The following is a 26,609-nucleotide window of genomic DNA, read 5'->3' on the forward strand; positions in this document are numbered from 1 at the left end:
CAAACTATCAATACTAGATTAAGACTAATTTAGTATAATTGGATAATGAGAACTTATATTAAGTAAATAAATTCGATCCAAACATTCCTGATTTATGTTATAAATGTAGGGAACATAAAGGTACACTATTCCATTTCTTATGGGAATGTGAGGAGATTAAAACATTCTGGAGGTCTGTGGTCCATTATGTCTCTCAGATTACATCAGGTCCAGTTCCTCTTTGTCCTAAATTATGTATACTCAGTATTTAATATTGTACACTAAATAGTAAAGAAAGAATAATGAGAATATGCTGCTATACGACACGATACTCCTGAATTAATAAAATGCAATGCAGCAGACGCTAATTGCAATAACTGTATTATATTTATATGATTTATTTTATACCTTCTGTAAAACACTATGAAATGCCTGTATGCTGCTGTATGAAATGTGGGATACAAATATGTAATCAGGAGACATGACTTCATCTATTTGTATTCAGTATAGTTTTACTGAAATAGTAATAGCAATAGCATAGTATTTCTTTACTGAAGACGTACCATGTCAAACTGTTGGTCAAATGAAACTGAAATAGCAGGTACCACGTATCACAGCATGTGTAATTTACTAATTTTGGCCTCGTAATGATCAATGGGGGACTAAGCAAAAACGTGCTTTGAATTGAAATCCTCAAGTAATGTAGTGGATACATGGCATGCTGTAATGGTTTTCACATGCTGTATTCATTCAAGTTTTATTTATTCTCGAAATTACACTGAGTAATTAAACTCATTTTCAGTGTTGTCGAATAGTACAATATCATGTAGAAAACATCACAATACATCAGAAGATCAGGAAAAGAAAAAAACAAAATGTATACATGTGAATTACATAGGTTTACAAATAAAAGGCTAAGACACATTTCAAAGCGATCTAAAAACAGTTACATATTGTGGGGGTCTGTATGCTCACCAAGGTTTTAAAACGACTCTATCTTCTATATTAAGATTGTGATCATAATTAGAAATATAGACGCAAGAGGCCATGAACACTGTCCGAATACATAAGAAGGACATGACTACCGGTCTGAGAAGATGATGAAGAGGAAAATTAATCTGAATAAGATAAAGATGATATATTGACTTTCAGAAGAAAAAAATAGCACTCGTGTGAACTGAGGGGCGCTCTTATCATCATACATCACATTCCGTGCTCAGCCAATAATCACAAACGTCATTCAAGCCAATCACTTTTGGTGTCATTTTTATCTTCAATATGTACTTTGCTCAGCCAATCATCAGCCGATGTTTGTGTTCACAAAGCTGGGCTAGCGCCCCTCAAAAAAAGAAAGAAACTCATACATTTCTGTCTAATAAAGTATTCATAGTGATAGCGTATCAGTGCTGTTGTATACTTGCATTAATCACAAAATTTATATTCTGGTCATCATGTCATAATTGGCAAAGATTTGGCAAAAATAGCAGAAATGCAAGATCACAACGATCACAGCTCACAGATTGGCTATTTCCACAAGATATTTGGTGCGGAGAGGGGAAAGTATACAGCCCTGGGTGACTGACCCTGGTAGTTCAAGTAGACAGTAATGATTAACTGGTTAATGTAGTATTTGAAAAAGAGGGGGGGGGGGGGGGGGGGTGTTAGTAATGTTATACATTGTCAGAATCCACTGACTATGTGGAGCAAATGGTATTGAAAAAAATAAAAAACTGTAGTCAGGCAGAAATGGGAGAGGAGAACCGTAGCTAATACTAATTTGTTGCTGCAATTACAATACTATGGTGCCACACTGCCACTGCCACACTAATAACCTTCAGAAGAAAACTACTGTCTTGGACGTTCTGGGACTGAAAGCAGGTGACTTACTGACTGTAATCTGCATGCACCACTGGGAAGACATGCCTTTCACACTTGCTTACACCACGAGACAATGACATCACATGTGCCAAACTGGGATATTTTTGGACAAAAAATTATTACACCTAAAGCTAACAATTAAAGTTAAAACCAGATCTCATTTCCTACTTGCATCTCTCTCTCTCTCTGTAGTGTAGAGATGCGGGGGGGGGGGGGGAATAATGATGAATATACTGAATGGCATTGAGTCTGAATAGTATTGGACTTACACCTATTGCTGACAAATATCCATGTTGTGGGTGGCATAGGGCCTTATTTCTATATGTAGCCTATGCCATAGGCTACATATAGAAATAATTGGATAAGACACCAAAATCTCTTTCACAACCACAGCTATTCACAGTCTTACAACCGTAAACCTGTGATGCAACAATACATTTGATTCTGAGGTATAGTATATTCACTATATTGTTACATTACATCATCAAAATATCATCTAAGTTTGGGCCAAAACGATGGAGCTTTTGGGGCACAATAGCCATATGTTAGGCCAACAATTAGAATAGAGCCATGCTGAGACACCACCTTCAGGCAAATATGGAAGTCCATATGCTTTTGTTAAGTGTCGTTTTACATCTTTATGTCGCCTTTAAATCGTTAATCTAATTTAAGGGACAGTCTCACGTCTTCAAATGTCCCTTCACAGCAGGCATCTTATTTTTGGGTCAAACAACAAGAGATGCTTTACCAGCTACACAATTTGTGATTTCTCTAAATAGTAAAAAGCAAAGTAATTTATTTCTACTTCATTATGAGTTACCGTACTACAACCCCCTGCAGCAGCCTCATTTCAAATCAAATTCCTACCCTGACAACTGACACGTTCACAGTCCTGCTTGGTTGAGTGACACTGGTTACCATGGCAACACAGTAAAAAAAGGGTTTAAATTCAGAAAATACAACCCTACAAATGTCAAGAAGACTCTGAAGAATATATTCTTCACACCTACAGCTGACAATGTACCGTACTAATGCTTCAAATGGCAGGACATAGGTCGATTACTGTAACCCCTATGGATTCATAACAGATGCACTCATTCATAAACATGACTTCCTTGTGGATCTCATCCCATGTGGGTCATTTGGCCCGTTTATGACGTAAGAAACTGGGCAAAGTTTCAGCCCAGTCCTGACTTCTAGTATAATGTTCTGAAGTGCATAAGTCATTTGCCACTGATCTTTCCAATGGTTTTGATGAATTGAACAATGTGGACCCTGTTGTAAACAAGTGTAATGCTTAATTGGGTCGTCCACTCACAGTTAACAGTCTTTGTATTGAGTTTGTGCTTGAAATGTACTGTAAATTCTGCAAACTGTTAATAAATATTTCAATCAATCAATCAATCGCAAGATCAACACACACACACACACACACACACACACACACACACACACACACACAGGAGCTATATGCATAACAAAGGGAACATCTGCACTCTCAAAATAAGTTTTAATACACATTTTAATACGCTGCACAGGCTGCAGCCAAACAAATGAAAGCGTTCTGCCCTTTGGACTTCATTACTGTCTGCAAAGCCTAAGTGGAAATGACAATCACAGAGATATGAAAATACTGTGCTCAATACGATGAAAACTCACCAGCCCACAATCACCATAGCATACACAATACAGCATATTAAAACAAAAAGATAATCATAAATAGAAATAACCACATAATACAAGGCACAAGAATTCCACAAGAGCTGGACCTATGGAATTCTTATATTACAAAGAAACAATTCAACATCAATTCCTCATTCTGTCCTTTAGGCTTTAGGGAATTCACTCAGTCTGTGTAGAGAGTGAATCCAATACGCCCTCTCTCTGTGAGTGAGGATGTAGGATTCTCACAATAGCACCTTTTATTTGAAGACCATAAAAAGCACAAGGGATTTTACTGTCTAATAGGCTGAAGACTTCCCCAAAGCTATACTAAACTGACAGCCAGCTGCCAAATGTCCCTGCTCAGCTGTCTAATCTAACAACGCTCAATGTTCATGTCATTTCACAATTTAAGAAATTACACACCTCAAAACCACTATAAAAGGTAGTATGGCAACCTATATTACATGTACGTATATAATTGTCTCCACCAGGCCGAAGGCATGTGGGGAGAGTATGTTTTGCACTCCGTCCGTCCGCGTGTCCGTCCGTCCGTGTGTCCGTTTGTGTGTCCGTGTGTCCGTGAACAGCTAATCTCGGCCACCGTTAACCCGGTCGATGCCATATTTTGCACACACACTCCCTGGATGCCAACCATGAACCTCTGCCCCAAACTTTCCAGAACGGCCTGTTATAGCGCCACCAGGAGGCCGCTTTGTGCAAAACAAGTTTTTCGATGCCATATTTTGCACACACACTCCCTGGATGCCAACCATGAACCTCTGCCCCAAACTTTCCAGAACGGCCTGTTATAGCGCCACCAGGAGGCCGCTTTGTGCAAAACAAGTTTTTGCACAGTACACCTACAGATTTTGTCCAAACATCACGCAAATTGGTACACAGTCTCTCTAGAGCCATTCAACGAAACGGGTCTTTCAGATTTATCAGACTCCATCCTGATTGGTTAAGATTGGCTTCCAAAGTTCACAGGAGTGCTCAGTTTCAAACAAAATGCTGCAAATCATGAACACATCGCGTGATTTCCGTGAAATTGTGCACCCACATTCCCACTAGGCCGAGGACGAAATGCCACATGAACAATTTCAACTCAGCCTCAAGGTGGCGCTATAACTGGCCGAAAAGTGTTTTTACCTCTAACTGCACGGATCTGTGGATAACCTGGTGGAGACCTGTGCCCGGAAGGGCACTTTTTCTAGTTAGACATTCAGTTACATGGGCACACAATGTTTAGACAATTATTTTCCATGGTGACTTGACATTGACAAGTCAGAGCATATGGAATTTGCTATAATAGTAGAAAGGGCTTGGTAATAAAGTAGAGAAAACATAATTCCAATTCAATTATCAATAAAAGCTAGTGGATTAATGTCTATAAATGCTGTAATATAGTTCCACATTTTGTTTGTCAGATAGCTTCTCAAAGCTGCATGTTGTATTACAGTCACATAATTGCCTTCTCCACCCCAATTGTGGATCAAAGGAGTATCCATATATGCTCTTCCAGCACTGATGCCACATTTTCATTCCGTTTTGCCAGCACTATGAACATGCACCGTTTACTTTAAAGTGCATAATCACATCAATATTTTTCAGACATCACTGTTGAAGAAAGCCTTATTAAGCGCAGTTCAGTGATAACTGTCTTGGTTGAGTGCATGCAGTACTCCAGAGCATATGGCTTACTTTTTAACCACTGTTAACATTTCCAACAAAATTAACACTAAATAAATTTGACATACGCTTTCTATTTTGCAATCCGTTACCATTTAGTCTATCATTTGGTTCTGAATCTAAACCTATATGATAGTTTGCTCATCTTACAATAAACATACTGTAGATTGGTCACTTGTGAGTGTTTTAAGTGGGGTGTTAAACTTATACATTTTATATTATGAACTCACTTTAGACCAAAATGGAAATGCATTGCACCGTACGGTGTGTAGCTGCAGTCTGCTGGACAGGCCATTTGAATGATACCTTCCAGGTGGCTTACTTGCTTTATGAATAATAATATGTTCCACTGCTAACCCTGGCCACCAGTGAGGCACTTTGAATAAATGAGCCCCATTTTATAGTAGTAGTGGCTATATGCTAGGAATAATGCATTGAGCCTCTCCAAAGAGATAGGCAGACAAGACAATGTGTTGCCAAATAGAGTTGGAAGAACAACTGTCATTATCCGCTTCCTGTTGTTATCCTATTTTGATCAGGCTTGATAGGCTTATTGTTATCAAAATCATACAAATGGGCTTCCTGGCATTATTATCAAAACAACACTGCATGTAGCCTGCTGACCTGCTAGTTGTTTCTGCCCACACAAAGTAAAATCATCAGTGTTACCCATTTGTAACATTTGGTTAAATGTGTACAGCAGGGTGTTTGTTTGCCAGTCAAGTTTATGTTGGTGGAGATTTCGTTTTTCCAGTTCACATCTCATGCAAGTCAATGTCACCCACTTGCCCTCAGCAGAAGCCCTTAAAGGGGAGCTCTGCGCATAGGATAGAGTGGATCATGAAAGTTGCATGGAAAACCTCTTTCTTCTTTCTAAAGCAGAGACACTCTAGCGGATCAATCCTATGTACAATACATGCCAACTTAAAACAAAGACCATTTGATATTGTCCTAAAAGCTGCCCCATCACAAATTATAACATATATACTGTACTAGACCGGTGCCAGTTGGGCACGAGCCTACTTGTGAACGATAACAAATTGAGAATGCATAATAATAATGCATAATAAGTTAATAACAATATAACCGGGTGTACCCATTGTCAATTTGTCAGACTACCCGTTGTATCTGTTTGCCCGAGTCCCTTTTATCCCATATGTCCTTGTGTCCCTTTTATTCCCGTATCTGTAGAGCCCTGATGTCATCAGTGTATGTGCCCATACTGTATATGGACACGAGAGACACAGACACACGCACACCTCCACATATGCGCATGCATACAACATGCCCATACAATATTATGGGCATATCAGTCGGATCGGCAGTCCTGGATAACCGCCTCTCCGACCGACTAGACACCATGCAGGCACCGCATTAGCCTGTCGCAGCCAGACTTCATCCGCCCCTTAATGCATAATATGCATATATGCCCCCACGCAGTGCAGCACAGTGGTACATTAGTATCGCAACGCGAGGCTAGCACCGCACTCCCTCGGGTCCCCTGCAATACACAGGCCCAGTTTGAAGTCCATCAGTTGGACAGTGTGTATGACACGCACGCACACGCGCACACACACACACACACACACACACACTCTCACACACACACACACACACACACACACACACACACACACCCACACACACACACACACACACACACACACACACACACAGAGAGAGAACCAAACCCACAAATAAAATACATCATAAGGCCTAATAAAAAAAAACTTTGGTTTCCGGTTGCCGACCGACTCTATTAAATATGCGCGACTCATATTATTTTATTGGCATTTGGTGAAAAAAAAAAAAAAAAAAAGAAGCTCAGAATGCGACCGAGTAAGACCCAAAAGGTCTTTATTAAAATTAAAATTATCTTTGATGAGACCATTGGGACGCGCGAAGTCAAAATAAAGTTTTCTTTCGTCTAAAATATCACGTGCGCAAATGTTTTGGAATGCGTCATCGCGAGGAGACGCACAACACAACAGTGACAACATACAGCATGGACCTGTGCACGGTGTCTGTGACTGTCCACTGCCCGTGCAAAGCACCGCCACAGATCATACGATTGAGTACAAAAACATTTGAAGACATAATTAAGGAGGTGAAACCGTGCCGGTGTCGGTTTAAGTCCGCAGAAGGGAGACACGACCGAGCGGATAAATGGACTATCATCTCAGCCGACATACTCTCCCCCCCCACCCTGGAGCCTCTAGGCGCCCAGGCTGGGTGCGTGCTGGGCATGTTTGACTTTCGGTATCTATAGCCCTGAGATGCGAGGAGGAGGAAACCCATTCGGCTCATGCTTCTACCCCGTCAGAACGTTAGCTAACGTTAGCTTAGCCCCATATATGTGCTCGGAGCTACAGAATGGGCGTAGGGAGAGGAGAGGGCACATATGGGGCTAACGTTAGCTATGTTTTTGTCTTTTAATAACTAGCACTATAGCTATGTTGATGCCAGCAACACGTTCTAACTTTTTATGTCAAAACATGAATGGGCGTAGGGAGAGGAGAGGGCACATATCATATATGGGGCTAACGTTAGCTATGTTTTTGTCTTTTAATAACTAGCACTATAGCTATGTTGATGCCAGCAACACGTTCTAACTTTTTATGTCAAAACATGAGCTGGAAAGCAGAGGTTGTTTTACGTTAGGTGGGTTGTTGCTGACACCACCGTTACCTAAAACTGGATGGCCAATAAATGAAGTACACGTGATTTCACAATGTTTACAAGCATGAAAGATTCATGCCACCCCAAAACACAGGCGCAACTAAATAAAATAGGGGGCTTGCAAATGTAGTCTTAGACCTGCCATGATTCCACAGTTCAAATGAACTGAGTTGCAGGCAGGAGGAGGGGCAGCAGTTTGACGTGACTGTGCATTTCATTACTGTCAGAGCCTTCTAGTTACTGTAAGACAGTACAATTTACAATTTAGGCATTTATCAGACGCTCTTAATCCAGAGCGATTTACATTAAGCAAGAACAAAAAGCATGGGAATACATCACATAAAAATAATTTATCATGAAACATGCGTATTAAGTATTCAACCAGTGTGTGGACATTCTATTCAAAGTTTTCAAATGTTTAGCTGTAGGCATGTAGACGTAGTGTTAAGTGTACTTGAACCATTCATTATTTAAAATATGGTATTTCAGGCAAATATTGAAGTTATTAAAAAAGAAGCCTATCCATCATTGCCGTAGGAAAAAAAAAAGTTTAAAAAAAATCCTCTCTACCCATCCTTCCCACGAAAAAATAAATAAAAATAAAATAAATTCCTTGCTACCCAACTTTCCCACGAAAAATAAAATAAAAAAATAAAATAAATTCCCTACCTACTCAGCCCAAAAATGACAGCCAATCGGAAACCAAAGTTTTTTTTTTTTAGGCCTAATGCCATTATAGGACCAGTCACCATACTGTGTACGTAGAGAATAATTATAGTTTGTTTAACATTTGGCCGTAGCTGCATTGTGGCTTGGCCGTGGCTGCATGGTGTGAAATTGATCCCTTTGGAGAGTAGCCAGTGTTCCAGAGGAAATTATAAAGGATTTTAGGATACTGCCTCTGTGCTACAAAGGGCAGAGAATCCTCAAAGAGAATTAGCTTTTGGAAAACGCCTCTTACATCTTCTTTGGTTTGAAAGTCCTTCTTTACTCATTTCAACTCTACTGATATGATCTGAATAACAGCAGCCTACACCATATACAGTATAAATATGATCTATTGTGTATTGGAACAGGGTGTTTTTGGTGTCTTTGCATATTGTCAGATTTAAGTTCTCCTTGTTTTCAGTCCTGAAAACAGAATATGTTAATGTATATAAGTTAAAGCAGCCACTAGCCAGTCATACGTAGTAGTTTCTTGTGGAAATTTAACAAATTTAGGCTAAATGCCATGCATGTTTTCAATGGATCTGTAGCGCTTGTTAGCCTGATGGCGCCACCATCCTTTTTCAGCACACGCTGCCACTTTTGTGGTTCTGCCTCAGAGTGCTTTGTGTTCAAATTAGATCAACTTTTCAGCGAGGCACTGTGCTCGTCAATGTCAGTTTTAATGAGCTGATCACAATAGAGGTAGTAATTTTAAGCTGGTTGACAGTACATTTGAGGAAAGTATCTAAATATCTAGTTAAATTACATGATGGCCCACAGAAACTGTACCGATAAGACAACATAGAAAGACTACTATATTGGAGCAAATTTGCCAGACGCTTTAATATATCCCTTTTTTTTCTCACATGTCATGGCAAGTAGGCAAGTTAGGCCCTGGGAATGCGTGGAGACTCATGCCAGCAAGGAATCTGACGAAAGGAAAGGTCACCGACGTCATTTTCTCTACCCTGCAATTCCAGCCGTCAGATTCGTCAAACTGGGTGACCAACTGCTGCCGAAATTCTGGTGGAATACATTGGAGTACATGGAGCTGAGTGGACATGAAGCAAATGAACAAACACTATTTCTGAATGATTGAGGCCATTGTAAAATAATAGCTTCTGGAAAATAAAAGAAGACATATAACACATTATTGTCTCCACCAGGCCGAAGGCATGGGGGGAGAGTATGTTTTGCACTCCGTCCGTCCGTGTGTCCGTCCGTTCGTGTGTCCGTCCGTCCGTCCGTGTGTCCGTGAGCAGCTAATCTCGGCCACTGTTAACCCGGTCGATGCCAAATTTTGCACACACACTCCCTGGATGCCAACGATGAACCTCTGCCCCAAACTTTCCAGAACGGCCTGTTATAGCGCCACCAGGAGGCCGCTTTGTGCAAAACAAGTTTTTGCACAGTACACCTACAGATTTTGTCCAAACATCACGCAAATTGGTACACAGTCTCTCTACAGCCATTCAACGAAACGGGTCTTTCAGATTTCTCACACTCCATCCTGATTGGTTAACATTGGCTTCCAAAGTTCACAGGAGTGCTCAGTTTCAAACAAAATGCTGCAAATCATGAACACATCGCGTGATTTCCCTGAAATTGTGCACCCACATTGCCACTAGTCCGAGGACCAAATGCCACATGAACAATTTCAACTCAGCCTCAAGGTGGCGCTATAACTGGCCGAAAAGTGTTTTTACCTCTAACTGCACGGATCTGTGGATAACTTTGTATGCCAACTCCCTAGAGGCCAAGGACAAACCTTTGTCTGGAATTTTTCACATCTGCTCTTTATAGCGCCACCAGGAGGCCCACATATGTAAAACACATTTTCTATTATTACTCCTTCAGATTTTATCCAAATTTCACGCAAATCGGTACACATGATCTCCATAGTCATGTGATCAAGACAGGTTTGTTTGATTTCTCATATTCCATCCTGATTGGCCACGATTGGCTCCTACAGTTTTCAGGAGTAGCCCGCTTTGTACAAATCGCCACAACTCCTCAACGCAGCGTCCCATTGCGATGAAACTGTGCACGCATATTCCCACTAGGCTGAGGAAGAATCCTGGTGGAGACCTGTGCCCAGAAGGGCACTTTTTCTAGTTATCTGCTGTGTTGCTTTTCGATGTGGACACTGTCATTTTGTGTTTGTTCATGAGCTGGTCCAGCCGGCTCCATTCACTGCCATGTATTTCATCGATCTTCCGGTGCGAGGTTTGCCACCAATGAGCGTCATGGCGCATCCCCGACGTCCAGTCACATAACTCACTTGCCTTCTTTGGTCAGATTCCTTGCATGCCAGGTGGAAGTAATTGTCTTTACTAAAGTAACATGGATGGTACATATAATGGTTGGTACCTTGCATGGCTTCCGCCGCAATCGGTGTATGAATGGGTGAATGTAATGCACAATCTATGTAAAGTGCCTTGGATAAAGGCGCTATATAAATGCACCATTTACCATTTACAATGAACATTTTGCATTTAGTAGGGCTTGGAATAATGTAACTAGGCAGAACAGCCAATTAGATGGCTGCAAACACCTGGTAAATGTGATACTGAAAAAGTGTAATGTTTACCCTCAGCAATGTTTTCAGTAACATGAGAAATATAAACATGTTAATTTAATTGAAATGTTTGTAAACAAGGAGGCAGGGCCAGATTTCAGAGGAGAATTTTTCATTTTCAAATGTCAACCATTTCAGTCTTTCAGGCAAATCACCTTATTAGTCTGCTTGCTTGCAATTGGCTGAATATGATGTATTTCAATGTATTCAAACCCTAGAAGTACAGAAGTCAACTACTTCTTATGGAGCGAGACATCTCTCCACTATGTAGGTTACCTTTGCTAATAACGTGGTAGGCTGAAGGCAAAATATGAGATAGGGTGCACCTGTATCTAACTCGTTATGGCTGATTAGTGATTACAAACTGTGGTTGTGATCCCGTGTCGTGCATAAAAAAATATAAAAACAATTATAAATCAGACTAGACTCATTTCCTCAACTCAACAAATCACAAAAAAACACGACATAATCACTTTCTAAAAAGCATGGTTAAAGTAATCTCATTTCAAATGGCCAGCTTATCCACTTTCTTGCTTATCCAACCCATTCTGACCTGAGATCAGATTCATACGAGGTTTCCGCCGGACACACACTGGTCTGATGAACCCATTCTGACCTGAGATCAGATTCAAAAAAATTCAGCCGCTCTTCGATTTTTCAAAAATAGCAGACCTACAAGCTCGTATCGCGCCACTTGGTGGCGCGATATGAGCTTGTAGATCTGCTATTTTTAAATAGCTAAAGCATAACATGATGCTGACACCAAAATGGGTGCCCGGTCAGAATGGGTTAATAAAATCGCAGGGTTTGATTCTGTGAATTTGTCATTTTGGATGATCAGCACGTCAAAGTGATGGGTGGACTGACTTGGGTCCCAACAAATCAATATAAGATTGTGTTGCTGTCTGGCAGAAACCTTGTATGTCCATATTTTATGTAAATGCCCTACTTCATCATACAAAAAAGCAGTGTAGAGGCAGACAGCAAATGTAAAATGAGGAAGTCAACAGTATAAGTCAACAGTATACTGAGAGTAAAAATGGTTATGTACTACAATGAGTATGGTAAAATATATCAGTAATTGTTCAGTTATGAGTACCCAATTGTTGCATAACAACACAGGAAAAAAAGGACAGGTGGACTGGACAGTTTGGGTAGAGTAAAAGTCAGCAAAAACACCAGTTGAACAATCGAGATAAGATAACTTCTGGGAAGCGGTTTGGCTCACTCATGGCTAGAGGCCAAAGCAATACACAAACTGAGAACTGAGAATCGTAAAGGGAAATATGGCAAGGTCAAGGAGCAAAAAACCAATGAAGCCAACAACAGGATATATACTGTATGAGCCTGGATGAAATGATTAAGTCAGAGTGTGTATCCTGAGAAGACCTGAGGAGAGAAGATTTAAACAGAGTCTACCCATAGCTTGCTCGTAATCTTTATATATGCATGTTAAATAGATACTATAGAGCACTGAAGTCTGACGTCAATATTGCTAGAGGGCACTAAGTCCATGGGTTCGTGTATTAATTTATTTGTATTGTAATCCCCAGGGGGATCTTAGATCGCCTCATATACAGTAAGAACTGTTTGAAAAATAAACAAATCATCCCGGGGGTTTCACAAATATGGATATGAAGAATCAACTGACTGCGAGAAAACGCTAATGTTACTGATGCCGAATTCGTTAAACTTTCGCTAGAAACAGACTGTATCAAATATGATTGACTGACCGTCTTAAACGATACAGAGACACCTCCCCGATAATATCGCAGACAGTTTGTTTATTGTTGGACCACCATTCTCATATGAGACGATTTTAAGATGTTATTCTCCATTATTCTCCATTATATGATTTGTCACGTTCACATACTGGAATTCAACAAAGTCTCGCTCTCTCTTTAAGGCAGTGAGCAAAGCTTTTAGATGCAACAACAAACCTTTTACTTGTATTTGTTGTGTATGTTTAAATACTAGCTTTATTCTTTCCAAAGATAACATCCACCTTGTTCAGATGCAGGTGCAAGACAGTGACAAATGCATGCAGCAGTCATGAACAAAGATAAATGAACAAAGATCCCGCTCAGCAGGTTCAGTTTTATTTTAATTGACATGACGTTTCGGTCCCTCTGGATCTTCTTCACACTCTTTATGAAAGTCCAGAGGGGCCGAAATGTCACTTCAATTTAAATAAAACTGATGCTGCTGAGCAAGAGCAGAGTGCGGGATCTTTCTTCATGAATCATTGTTCATGATTGATTACTTCCGTTTTCATAATTAAAAATAAAAGTCATAATTATAGGGTTCGCCAGTTATACAAATGGGTGGGCCAGGCCCATTATCCCCCTTTCTAGCCTTTGCTTTCCATGTATCCACACTGTTCATTCTAAATATAGCATAAAGAAGATATATACAGTATATATCTTTTTTTTCTTCACCAGAACTGTCACACATGGATGCGTCTTTCTCAGTGAATAATGCCACAAAATATCAATTAAGTTAAATTGTAAATTCATAAATCAAATACAGAATGTATGCAATGAGACAATAGGTATCGTAAATGCTAAATGGTGCATTTATATAGCTAATTTATCCAAGGCGCTTTACAATACATAGATTGTGCATTACATTCACACACACATTCATACACCGATGGCGGCGGAAACCATGCAAGGCAACCAGCACATCAGGAGCAATTAGGGGTTCAGTGTCTTGCTCAAGGACACTAACTGACCCTGCTGTTTGTTTACACCATTGACCCCTGTGGCTTATGCTCATTGACCTATTGACCCCTGCATATGCCGCCACACACACACACACACACACCGCTCAGTTCAAACTTTTATAGAATCCTGGTCAATAGTAATTTACACAAACTTATTCTGCAACAAAAGAGTTCGATCTTGGCGGAATGGAGTCAGTGTTTTAGAGTTCTGAGGTGTCTAAAATATTGAAATAGTGACACTATGGCACCGTGGCACTGCGATATAGTTAATCAAACCTTGTAATAAACCTGTTATGTGGGGTATTGTTTCAAGAACCTCAAGGCGGTGGGGAATTATCAATGGGTAGATCTTTTATGCATTTGAGATACATATCAAGTAATACAAGCATCAAAGCCTTCTGTAAGTAGAAGCTATTACATGATTTACTGTTGCAGACTTTGAACTAGGCTGGCTGCTAGGGTGTTTATTAGTTTACTTACAACAACGTGGATTCTCTGTACTCTGTGCTTGTCAAACTGGCAGTCCTCCTCCATGGAAAATGTGTCTTTCAAACATTTGAACTACTAGTCCTTACCCGTTCGAATATATGAACACCAAATGATGTACAGTTTGATTAATACGATTTAATAGATCATATTATTGATGTATGTATTTTGAGGTGTAATCAGTCTGGTCTGTTGGGCAAGTAGTACAGGAAAGGTGCAATTCTGGGGATATTGCAAAGTGTGGTTGCCTCGATCACACGGATGCCTTTGGAAATATAAGCCCCTCCCACTGATTGACAATGTCAAGTCACCCCTGTGATCATGTGTAAGTAATTTGGAGATGATTTATCCCCCAAAATCATGTTTTTTGCAACAAACATTTTTCGCATTTGCGGTGCCCCCTAGGGTTAAAAATGGAATTGCATTTTGGCAAGTCAGTTGATTAAACCACCCTCGGCACGTCATTCAAATTTTGGGTGGATTGGACATTCCGTTCGTGATTTGTGGCATTTTTTTGTAAAATAGGCCCCTCCCACTAATTGTGGAAGGCGATTATGGCCGAACGATACGGATAGGTCCAGAGATCATGTGTACCGATGTTTGTGAGATTTGGACAAAATCTGTAGGTGGAAGAGCAAAAAGTGTGTTTTGAAGAAAAATCTAAATGGTGGAAAATCTTTCTAGACGCAAATAGACTTACGGTTCAATAGTTATAGGGCAAAACGTAAAGTGCTCGGTTATAGCTCCACCCTGACACCCTGGCTGACAGATGTAATTATTTAGCAATATATTTTTGTAATTATGAACCTCCTCTCCAAGTTTTGTAAATATACCGCTTACGGTTTCCAAGTAAATAATACTTGAATGGGAGTTTTCGAACATCCCCATTATAAGTGAATGGAGAAATGTAATAACTAATACATTTAACAAACGCACAAACAAGCGTTACACTTGTTGCATTGAATTGCCTTGAGATGCCCTGCATAATGGGATGAAAGAACAAATCCCTCTGAAAGCATAACCAGTTAAGAGGATGGCAAGAGAAATATTCTTCAGTCTGTAGACTTCTCATCTCAGTCTGGGAGGCAGGGTCAAGCATGTACAGTACTTTGTATTAAAAGCAGACAGCTCTCCAAAAAGGGCAAATACAATGCAGAAGTGTCAGGCTCTGTACAACCTACACTACTATTGTGCAGCAGGCACCTAACCTTTAATGGACAGCAGGCAGTTGGTGTAGTCTAATGTGGAGTCTGCCAGATATGTGTTTTTGTGCAACAAATCAATATGAAAGGTTATAACAGGACATAATATGAAGCATTGCAAGGGATATTTTGTTTTCTCAATATTATATTGTACCGAGAACTGAACACACAGTTTATCAATTTATAAATACTATATATAAATAGCTCGCGATGGGAAAAAACACTATACACTTTTGGGTATGTGGTCTAACCGCTGTAAGATATTATATTCTTATGCATTATTCAATGGCACTATAGCTATGATAGTGTTATGCATTTCAAGTTTTGTATGAGAGCTTATAGGCCTCTTAATTGGTTTCTTTCCTGCTTTCTCTGACGGCCTACAGAGAGACGCCGTTGAGGTAGAAATAGAATAGCATTAATAATGATCAGACGCAGCACCTGAAAGCCCATTCTAAATCAATGTCACCTCCAGGTAAATGGTAGACGTTGCAATTAGTAGTGTACATCCTCAGTGAGTGGCTGGCCATTATATGTGCATATAGCTATAATTTCCCATCTGCATGATATCATATCTCTTCCTTTAAATGCTTATCTAGAGGTATTGACACTTAACACAAGGAACAACAGTTTAAAGAGGTGCCAATGGCAGAATAGCCACATAACAAGGGTTCTTGAGTGACACAGGTGCCATGGGTAATATGGCTGTCTAATGACCCACATCCTCCTCAGTGGGAAGCAGAGGCCGGCTAGCATACCTCCAGGTTCTACTGATTAGGTGTTGCACCTTATACTGTATTCTCCACAGAGATTGACATGCATTTCCCAGCTGAATATTTGTGTCAAGCCATTAGGAGCTCGATATAAGTCAAGTTGTGTTCATGAGCCTTAATTGTACATACCGCTGGGCCCAACTGGTGTATCATATATCATCTCATATCAACCCACATTCCACACAGGGTTCTTGGAAGTGATTAAGAGCACACTAGGGCTGAGCGATATGACAAAATCTCATATCACGATATTATTTATCATGATAACGATATACTCACGATATAGCATATTGTTTCCGATATAGATTTTTGATCAGGCCGAGTACTGTACTGTACTGTAGTGTAGTGCAGGGGTTCCCAAACTTTTTTGGACCAGGTACCCCTTTTGGGGTAGATATTTTCCCAGGTACCCCCTCATCCTCGCAACACAGATAACAATATATTTACAACCACAAGCAGTGTTTCCTGCAGGAAAAAGCTTTGGCATGGTGGCCTTCTTGCGTCGAACATTTTGATTAATTAATTAATTTGATTAAATAATTAATGAATAAGATTAATAAATTAAGATTAATTTGTATTATTGCTCTTGTATTGCTATTGGAGACACTGGGGAGGCACTGGGGAGACACTGGGGAGGCACTGAGGGGACACTGGGGAGGCACTGGGAAGGCACTGAGGGGACACTGGGGAGGCACTGGGGAGGCACTGGGAAGGCACTGAGGGGACACTGGGGAGGCACTGGGAAGGCACTGAGGGGACACTGGGGAGGCACTGTTGAGACACTGGGTAGCATGGGGAGGCACTCAGGGGGACACTGGGGAGGCACTGGGAAGGCACTGAGGGGACACTGGGGAGGCACTAGGAAGGCACTGAGGGGAGACTGGGGAGGCACTGGGAAGGCACTGAGGGGACACTGGGGAGACACTGGGGAGGCACTCAGGGGGACACTGGGGAGGCACTGGGGAGGCACTCGGGGGGACACTGGGGAGGCACTGGGGGGACACTGGGGAGGCACTGTGGAGGCACTGTGGAGGCACTCAGGGGGACACTGGGGAGGCACTGGGGAAGCACTGAAGGGACACTGGGGAGGCACTGGGAAGGCACTGGGGAGAAACTGCAGCCACTGGGGAGACATTGGAGAGGCACTGGGGAGGCACTCAGGGGGACACTGGGGAGGCACTCAGGGGCCACTGGGGAGGTACTGGGGAGCCACTGGGCAGACACTGGGGAGGCACCATGGCGGACACTGGGGAGGCACTGGGCAGACACTGGGCAGACACTCCAGGGCAGACACTGGGGTGGCACTTGGGGAGGCACTGGGGAGGTACTGGACATTTCATATCACACACACACCATGATTCACTAGCCCCCTCAAAAAAAAAGAAAAAACCCTGGCTATGCGTCGCGTACCCCTAGGGGTCCGCGGACCCCACTTTGGGAACCGCTGGTGTACTGTACTGTACTGTACTGTACTGTACTGTACTGTACTGTACTGTACTGTACTGTACTGTACTGTACTGTACTGTACTGTACTGTACTGTACTGTACTGTACTGTACTGTAGGGCTGTCAGTTTACCTCTATAATATGTTTGTTATGAAATAACAGCACAGTGTGGCTGGGCGCTGTGACGTAAAATACTGCCGCAACGCTTGTTTTGCGACACGACGATATAAGCGATAGAGAACATTTTTCACAATAGACATTTTCTATCGTCTAAACGATATATATCGTCATATCGCACAGCCCTAGAGCACACTACGACATTTATACAGCGACAAGAGTCTCTCTCTCTCAGTTCTCCCCCGCACCACCCCCCACCCCCCCTCTCTCTCTCGTGACATCCATGTAACACCTACCCTTAACCACCACTACTGCTCTCTACACTTTATCATCTTATGCCAGAAGTAGTCCCATGCACTCCCACCAAAGCCAATCTGTAGAGAGGCAACAAGGTGCAAAGTTCCATATTTAGATTTTGTGAAAGTGAAAATTTGTGTTAATAATAAATAAATAAACTAGTACAGTACGGTCCTCAGAACACATGCCTGTTTGTCTACCCAGGGCTGTGTCAGTCATGGGGTGCAGCTGTCAGGACACAAGGACATTTAGTTTGTGTGACAGACGGTGCGACTGTTGGAGGTGCGCTTCATAGAGGCCCCTCAACATGCGATTGCATGATTAGATGTTGCGTTCATGATTAAATGATCACGCAAGGCAATTACAGGCAAAAGGTACGGAGAATCAAAATCCTGTTTGACAGTCATTGTCACATGGTTCACAAGACCAATTTGTGCCTTATTGGTGGAAAATAATTACATTTAGGCAATAAACAAACAGTGACATTTGGAGCGTTTGTGGCATCCTCTTTGTGGAAGTGAAATCACTTTTGGCTCTGCCTTGTATAGAGGCCCCTCTAGTTTTACTTTGGTAGGCTATAATTCACTAGTCATGGAAGTATTTAGTGCAGTGCAAGTCAGTGCTCTTTGCTCAATCCATATCATAGACATTAACTGGTGTATAAACAAAAATTATTTCAAGCTTTTTGTGGCTTGTACAGTATGTAACTTATCTTCAAGTTTACTTACTTACTTCACAATTTGTACAATTTGTGATTTTCTTCTCCCCCGATCATTCAAACTTAGCGATCAACTGACTGGCTAAGAGTCTCACATTGACTTGTGTATTGAAAGCAATAGGCTATGTGTCCCTGTTAAAGTCAGACATGCTGACAGGACAGTATTGCATCAATATCAGATAGTCAGCTGTTTGAATTTCAGAAGGTTTTTAAATGTCTTATTCATTAACCCCTTTGAATGCAATGCAGTACTCTTACACATCTTGTACTTTATATTTCATTGTTTTCATTGTCTCCACCAGGCCGAAGGCATGGGGGGAGAGTATGTTTTGCACTCCGTCCGTGTGTCCGTCCGTCCGTGTGTAGCTAATCTCGGCCACCGTTAACCCGGTCGATGCCAAATTTTGCACACACACTCCCTGGATGCCAACGATGAACCTCTGCCCCAAACTTTCCAGAACGGCCTGTTATAGCGCCACCAGGAGGCCGCTTTGTGCAAAACAAGTTTTTGCACAGTACATCTACAGATTTTGTCCAAACATCACGCAAATTGGTACACAGTCTCTCTAGAGCCATTCAACAAAACCGGTCTTTCAGATTTCTCAGACTCCATCCTGATTGGTTAAGATTGGCTTCCAAAGTTCACAGGAGTGCTCAGTTTCAAACAAAATGCTGCAAATCATGAACACATCGCGTGATTTCCGTGAAATTGTGCACCCACATTCCCACTAGGCCGAGGACGAAATGCCACATGAACAATTTCAACTCAGCCTCAAGGTGGCGCTATAACTGGCCGAAAAGTGTTTTTACCTCTAACTGCACGGATCTGTGGATAACTTTGTATGCCAACTCCCTAGAGGCCAAGGAAAAACCTTTGCCTGGAATTTTTCACATCTGCTCTTTATAGCGCCACCAGGAGGCCGACATATGTAAAACACATTTTCTATTATTATTCCTTCAGATTTTATCCAAATTTCACGCAAATCGGTACACATGATCTCCATAGTCATGTGATCAAGACGGGTTTGTTTGATTTCTCATATTCCATCCTGATTGGCCACGATTGGCTCCTACAGTTTTCAGGAGTAGCCCGCTTTGTACAAATCGCCACAACTCCTCAACGCAGAGTCCGATTGCGATGAAACTGTGCACGCATATTCCCACTAGGCTGAGGAAGAAATCCTGGTGGAGACCTGTGCCCAGAAGGGCACTTTTTCTAGTTTAATTTCTGTAATCAGTGTAGAACAAAAAATATTCACATTGACTTAATAACAAGTCCTATATTGTTTTCATTTCACTTTTGTGTCACATTTTCACATTTCATTTAATCATTCTCATGAGGGTCGGTTAAATGAGGTTCTACTGTACTAAAATACTGCTGCTCATTCTGTAGTTTTGTAAACACACATGAGAATAACACTTTCATTTCTCTCTGTGCTTTGGTGTTTATTACATCTTTCATCTTTTTGTCTAGTTTCATTAAGCATATGCAGAAATCCGTTACAGACGCTTTGATAATCCTTAGATTCTTTATTTTAGGCAAAAGGCCTTATGTTTACTTGGCACAGCTTCAGGGAGGGCGGGGGCTGGGGAACTCAAAGGGCCCATCCAGCCCATCACACTGAGCGTTATTTTAGGTTAGCACAGAGCACTATATGAACTGTATATCTCTTGCATACAGTACAGGAAAGAGTCAAAATTACGGACATTGCAGCATCATAGTCATCATAAGAATCATGTTTTTGAATATCTACAACCAGATCAATGAGTTAATGAGCTTGTAGATCTGCTTAATTTAGATTTTAGAGCAGTCGACTAAACATAACTGTAACTGAATTTCTTCTGTAGTCCATCATTATAGGTTTATCTACCAACAGATGTATGTATGTATGTATGTATGTATGTATGTATGAATGTATGAATGTATGAATGTATGAATGTATGAATGAATGAATGAATGTCAATGCATTGTTGTGGTCTCAGAATATACAGTATTGCTTTTGCTCTTCATATGATTTTGAGAATATTAATATATTAATATTTTATTCATTCACATTTATTCATCTACATGTGTGCTGTGCACATACACATGTTTATAACCACTGACTGGACATGCAAATACAATATATCTTCTTTTTTTTTTCATTGTAACTGACCTAGATATAATTTATTAAAAACAATCTAACTGCAATTACTTCTATAATTTGATTATTTGTATAAATCATATATCTTATATAAGTGGTTGGGCAGGTGTTGTCAAGGTGACCACAGCATTCACAGTGCACATATATGTCAGATATCTCTCAGCAGTTACTGAGGTTATGCTCAGGGGGTTTGAGTGTTCAATCAGGGGGAGCATTGCTCGTCACTTTTGGATATAAACACAAAGGTGGAGATAAAAACATACTGACTAGAAAAAAGAACAAGCAAGCACCATCTAAACTGCCCAAAGTAGATGTATATTTTGTTCACCCACATCCTCCACCTGTTGCCACTCTAGATGAGCCTGGCATAAGCAGTGATTCATCCCCATAACTATCGTAATCATCATCGGAGTCGTTATCATCATCGGAGTCAAGGAGAGATTAACAGGTACAGTACAGTGCCAAATTTTCTAAATATTCTAGTTACTTATAATGTACACTACAGTATTGCTCATTATTGTCTCCACCAGGCCAAAGGCATGTAGAGAGTATGTTTTGCACTCAGTCCGTCAGTCTGTCCGTGTGTCCATCCGTCTGTGTATATAGCTAATCAACGGCACCGTGCATTTATATAGTGCCTCTATCCAAGATTTACATAGATTGTGCATTACATTCACACACCAATGGCGACAGAAACCATGCAAGGCACCAACCAGCACATCAGGAGCAATTAGGGGTTCAGTGTCTTGCTCAAGGACACTTCGACACTAACTCTGGGGGAGCCTGGGTTCGAGCTGGCAACCTTGCGGTTACAATCCAGCCCACTCTACCCCTGAGCCACCTCCTTTCTAGTTGTGTGTTCCAAAATGAGATGGTCCCTGTCCATGGTGCTGAACTCTTACTCTCAAATTCTTGTGATAAAAATGCAGTAAGGCTTGTGAGCCCTGCAGTTACTGTTATATACAGTACATGAATGGTCGTACTGTATGTCAACATATTATAAATCAAGCTTATAGGACCGTAATTTGCCTTTTTATTCTTCTACATAAGGATCAATAGCTATTATTCTCATTTTTGTAGCTGATAACCCTGTATCAGTCCTGATTTCATAATGCTAACACATGACATCAGCACCCTGAGCAGCTGTTGTAACAAAATGCAACAGACTGGCAAGCCAGAGAGACCCCATTAATCTCACCCTGTAGCCCGTAAAGCAACCTAGAAAGCAGAAACCTCCTCACACATCCACGTTGAATCTCTCTGTATTGGCAATACTATACATGGAGATGTTGGCAAATGGCAATAATGCATAACATTTATAGAGTTCCCCAGCCGAATTCATTAGGAAAACACATGACGCCAGTATCCAGAGCTTCTGTTAACATCCTGCAACGCTTTCAAATGGCTGTGAAGTGATGAAACTCGCTCAATGCAAATGCTAGTAAAACAAACTGTTAATTACAGTTAATTACACAAATCCAATAAGGCTCAAGAATATCACGCCTAAAATAAACTTCACTTACGTTACGCCCATTCCAAAAGTAACTTTTGTTAAACCATTATAATGCACCATGCAATATGGCCTGGCATTTAGAAAACAGAAATGGCTCTGTCAGCCAGGTCACTCTGCTGATAGCCTCGATACCCAGGCTTTCATTTCGTCTGCGCGAAAGATGAAAGCCTGGAAAAAGCCGTGGGCTGAACCAGTCTAAAAGTGGGAGTCAACCCTTCCGGGTGGGCGTCGCTCTAAATGATGTGACGTAGCGCTGCACTAGGGGGAAGAGGAGGGGCCGGGGGTGACGGACAGATCGATGAGATCCAATCAGGGTGCGCGCATTTCTGAGGCGCGACCCGCCCCTCTAGACCAGAAATGTCTCTGCTTAGGTCAGGCTACTCTGCTGATAACCCTGACTTTAACAGTTTGACAGCCGCTAATTGTTTAATCAAACAATCGTCTCTGCTTAATACACTAAACCCGCCTTTTGTTTTATGTGTTTAATTCGCCGTATTTTAATAAGAAACAGCTGCTTTGTCGCGGACCTGGTGACGAGGCCGTCACGTTATGATGCCGAAACCGGAAATCAACCCATGCGCTGGGCTGCTAGGGCTTCTGGGAAATTGAGGCCAATACAAGTGGACGGGGGGTTTGTCGGGGGGGGTTTGCTCCCGATCCGATTCCGATCATTTGAAAATGACGTGATCAGCCCTGATTTCCGATCACCCTATCCAATCGGGACAACCCTAATTTCAACATATAACTGTGAATAAAAGTTAACCAAGCCCCTGTGACCAAGCAGGATTGCTTTGCTCTCTCCATGAAACTCTGCCAATTTATAGTGTGTACGTTTTGAATACTCTTAACCAACGAGGCACCTGTCAGAGAAAAGAACAAAATCCAGACCGTGTGACACCTTTTATGTCATCTTACTGCATAATTTCTCACATGAAGCCCACCGCTGAACAAGAACATCCAGTCTCAGTAAGAGTAAAGTAGGGCGTATATTTGGAAGGTGCAGCTGCTATTCAGGGGTTTCTGCTGTATAAGTAACACACATACTGTACTGCATGCTCTGTACTGATATAGCAACTCAACTGGTCGATGTCCCGTGGTATCTTGAAAAGGTGCAGATAATGCCACGCGGGATGACTTGCCCCACCTCTGTGTAATGGATTTACAACCAAGGTATCTCCAATGCCCGCATGATGCATCTCTCACCTGACATATCTTTAAACGACCTTGCAATGTTTAGCAAGTCACTTTTCAAAAAAATCCACACTTTCAACTGCATTACCAGTTACCACGCAATGTTATTTTGACTCCCAAGAAGAAATAAAGACATCATAAACTGCACGGTGTTGGTTTACTGTCAAGTACGTTTCAAGCGTCAAGTGCAGTATCAAGAATCATATATAGCACATGAATGGACAGATCCCTGGCAGGTGTAGTCTTTTAAAATATTAGATACCAGAATTTCGCGTCCGCTTCGCGGCCGCTCATCCCAGAGTTACGTTGCCGCGCACTATGGGAAGAAGGAAATTGCGGAAGTTGACTCCACATGTAGTAAGGATGGGTTATTAGTTATTATTATGTGTCCTTATTAGTGTAGTGTAGTGTAGTCAACACGTTATGGCTCATACACACTGCCCGGTATTTGCTCCGATTATGCTGTCGGGGAGCATTTTTGGCGCTGGCCGACAAAACCCCTGATCTGACGTTAAGCGGTGCCCAAAAGTTAGAGATCACAAAGGCTTTGCAGGTAGAGCACATGACATGGCCCTAAAATATTAATTTTAATATAAAAAACTATTTTTGCATCTGCCGCTTGAGATGACCTGAGATGACTTGATTGATTGACATAAAAAAGGGCCTGTCAGCTCAAACACACAATGCAATAGTTGTTGCGTACAATCATCAGTAGCAAAGTCAAATACCAAAAATAAAAACCCTACCATTTCCATTTTCCCCCCTCTATTTCCCATTCCATGTGCGTTTGTCTTATAGTTTCTCTGGCTCTGTACTACTGCCACCTACCGTCCATTCATTGTATTACACAGTGGGTGAAAAAAACACACCCCTTAAGACTAAACCCGACCAATCAGAGGTGTGGCTTCCAGAGGTACCTTTGACATGACATTTTGTGTGTGTGTGTGTGTGTGTGTGTGTGTGTGTGTGTGTGTGTGTTTCGATGTGCAGGGCGTTGCTGAAAATGCTCAGCTACTTCCCTGGGTAAATAAAAAGAAAAAAAAGAAGAAAAAAAAAGAAAGGTACCTTTCAAAACCTATAGAAGTCAGCCTGGTACAGACGAAGGGGACACCACTGTATGTAGCCTCAATTACATTTTGTAACTATTTTCTGCAATGGGATGATAGTTTTATTTGGTGGGTATATGAGCTGGTTGTTTATTGGTAGCCTATATTAGCCCAATATTGGCGTTATGCATTTCACTTGAATAATGTTGTGTGCGCATGTGCGCGTGTGGAGAAAGACAGTTATTTAATGAAAGTGAAGATTATAACGTCCTGTATTGGTAGCCTATATTAGCCCAATATTGCCGTTACGCATTTCACTTGAATAATGTTGTGTGCGCACGTGCGCGTGCGGAGAAAGACAGTTATTTAATGAAACTCAAGATTATAACGTCCTGTCTCGCTGCCGCGGCGCCGCCGTGCGTGTATAGCCTGTGTGTGTGTGTGGGGCGAGGCGAGAGAGAGAGAGAGAGGCGTGGCGAGAGAGAGAGAGAGAGAGATCGTGGCTTCCAGGCGTGCGTGTGTGTGCGTGCAAGCCAGGCGTGCGTGTGTGTGCAGGCGTGTGTACTCGGCAGTTGGCTGGCAGGCGAAAATAGCCAAAGCGTTCTGTGTAATCGTAATATATAGGCACAAACAAACTACAGACAAAGTACAATGTTGATGGAACTAAGAGATTCGCTGAGAGAGCGATATTTTAAATACAGAGATTTAGAAGGAATAAGCAAAATTGTGAGGCTACAATTCCTCTCCCCTTCCTCGTTTCTCTTCTCCTGCGGGAGATCAGAATCAAATTCTGAGAGCTAGTGTGGGCCTATTAGAAGACAGGGCAGTGTTGCCAGGTTTGCAAATTGTAAGCGAGTCGTAGTGTGTGTTGAATGGCATTTGAATGGCATTTGTGGGCTTGTGAATGAATTTTCTCACATGTAATTTGTGCTCACTTGCATAGACCTGGCGAATTTAGCGTGGTGAAAGGCCAACAGTGTTCCGGGGGTGTGGGTGATTCGGGCGATAATGTTTGTAGTAAACAAATGCATTGCCGCCGTGAGTGTGGACGGGAGGCATCTTTGGTGGCACTGCAATGAACATTTTTTGGCGGGTGGTTTCGAGTGTTGGCGTTGGGCGCGATAGGAGGAGATAGGTCCCGGACCCTGCGAAGGTAAGTGTGTGACGTCACTGCCGTGTGAGTGTTTGTGGGTGTAGTGTGTAAGATGGTGTTGTGGGTGTTGCAATAGCGACGTAGCTGTTGTGGCTTTGGGTTTCTTGCCATGTGTTGGGTACAAGTTCTCTAATATATAATAGATTTTAATTGTAAATAGTAAAGATGTTAGACCTAATTTACCATACAGACAATTTGCATAATGTAATGAACACAAATTATGAGAGGAGGAAAATAATTATTGGCCAGGCCCAGCAGTCATTCACTGTGCCATAGCCATGCAGTTATAAGCCTAACAACAGTGTGTGTGTGTGTGTGTGTGTGTGTGTGTGTGTGTGTGTGTGTGTGTGTGTGTGTGTGTGTGTGTGTGTCCTCTAACACAAATTATAAGGCCTATTCCAACCGTATAGGCTAGTCTAGAGCAGCCTACTATAGGGCTATAGGCTACTGTACTGTCTGATATATCTTCCAACCTCTAAGTTTGTTCAACACTCATCTCAATATATTGGTAATCCGTGGGATAAATAAGTAGGCCTACAAAGACTGGTAAACAGTCTTGTTAGCAATCATTCAGCATCACTTGGCAAAGGGTTATTATTCTGCACTGATGAAACTGGATTCCG

General features: G+C 41.6%; 1 protein-coding gene across 2 annotated transcripts in view; it reads right to left on the minus strand.

Annotated features, from left to right (window-relative positions):
• Positions 1-26,609, minus strand: part of LOC310864983 (leucine-rich repeat and fibronectin type III domain-containing protein 1-like) — a 228,644-nt gene that overhangs the window by 138,094 nt on the left and 63,941 nt on the right. The window lies entirely within an intron of this gene.

This window comes from Protomyctophum parallelum, assembly GCF_964188405.1.
Source record: "Protomyctophum parallelum genome assembly, chromosome: 9".
Taxonomy (NCBI): domain Eukaryota; kingdom Metazoa; phylum Chordata; class Actinopteri; order Myctophiformes; family Myctophidae; genus Protomyctophum; species Protomyctophum parallelum.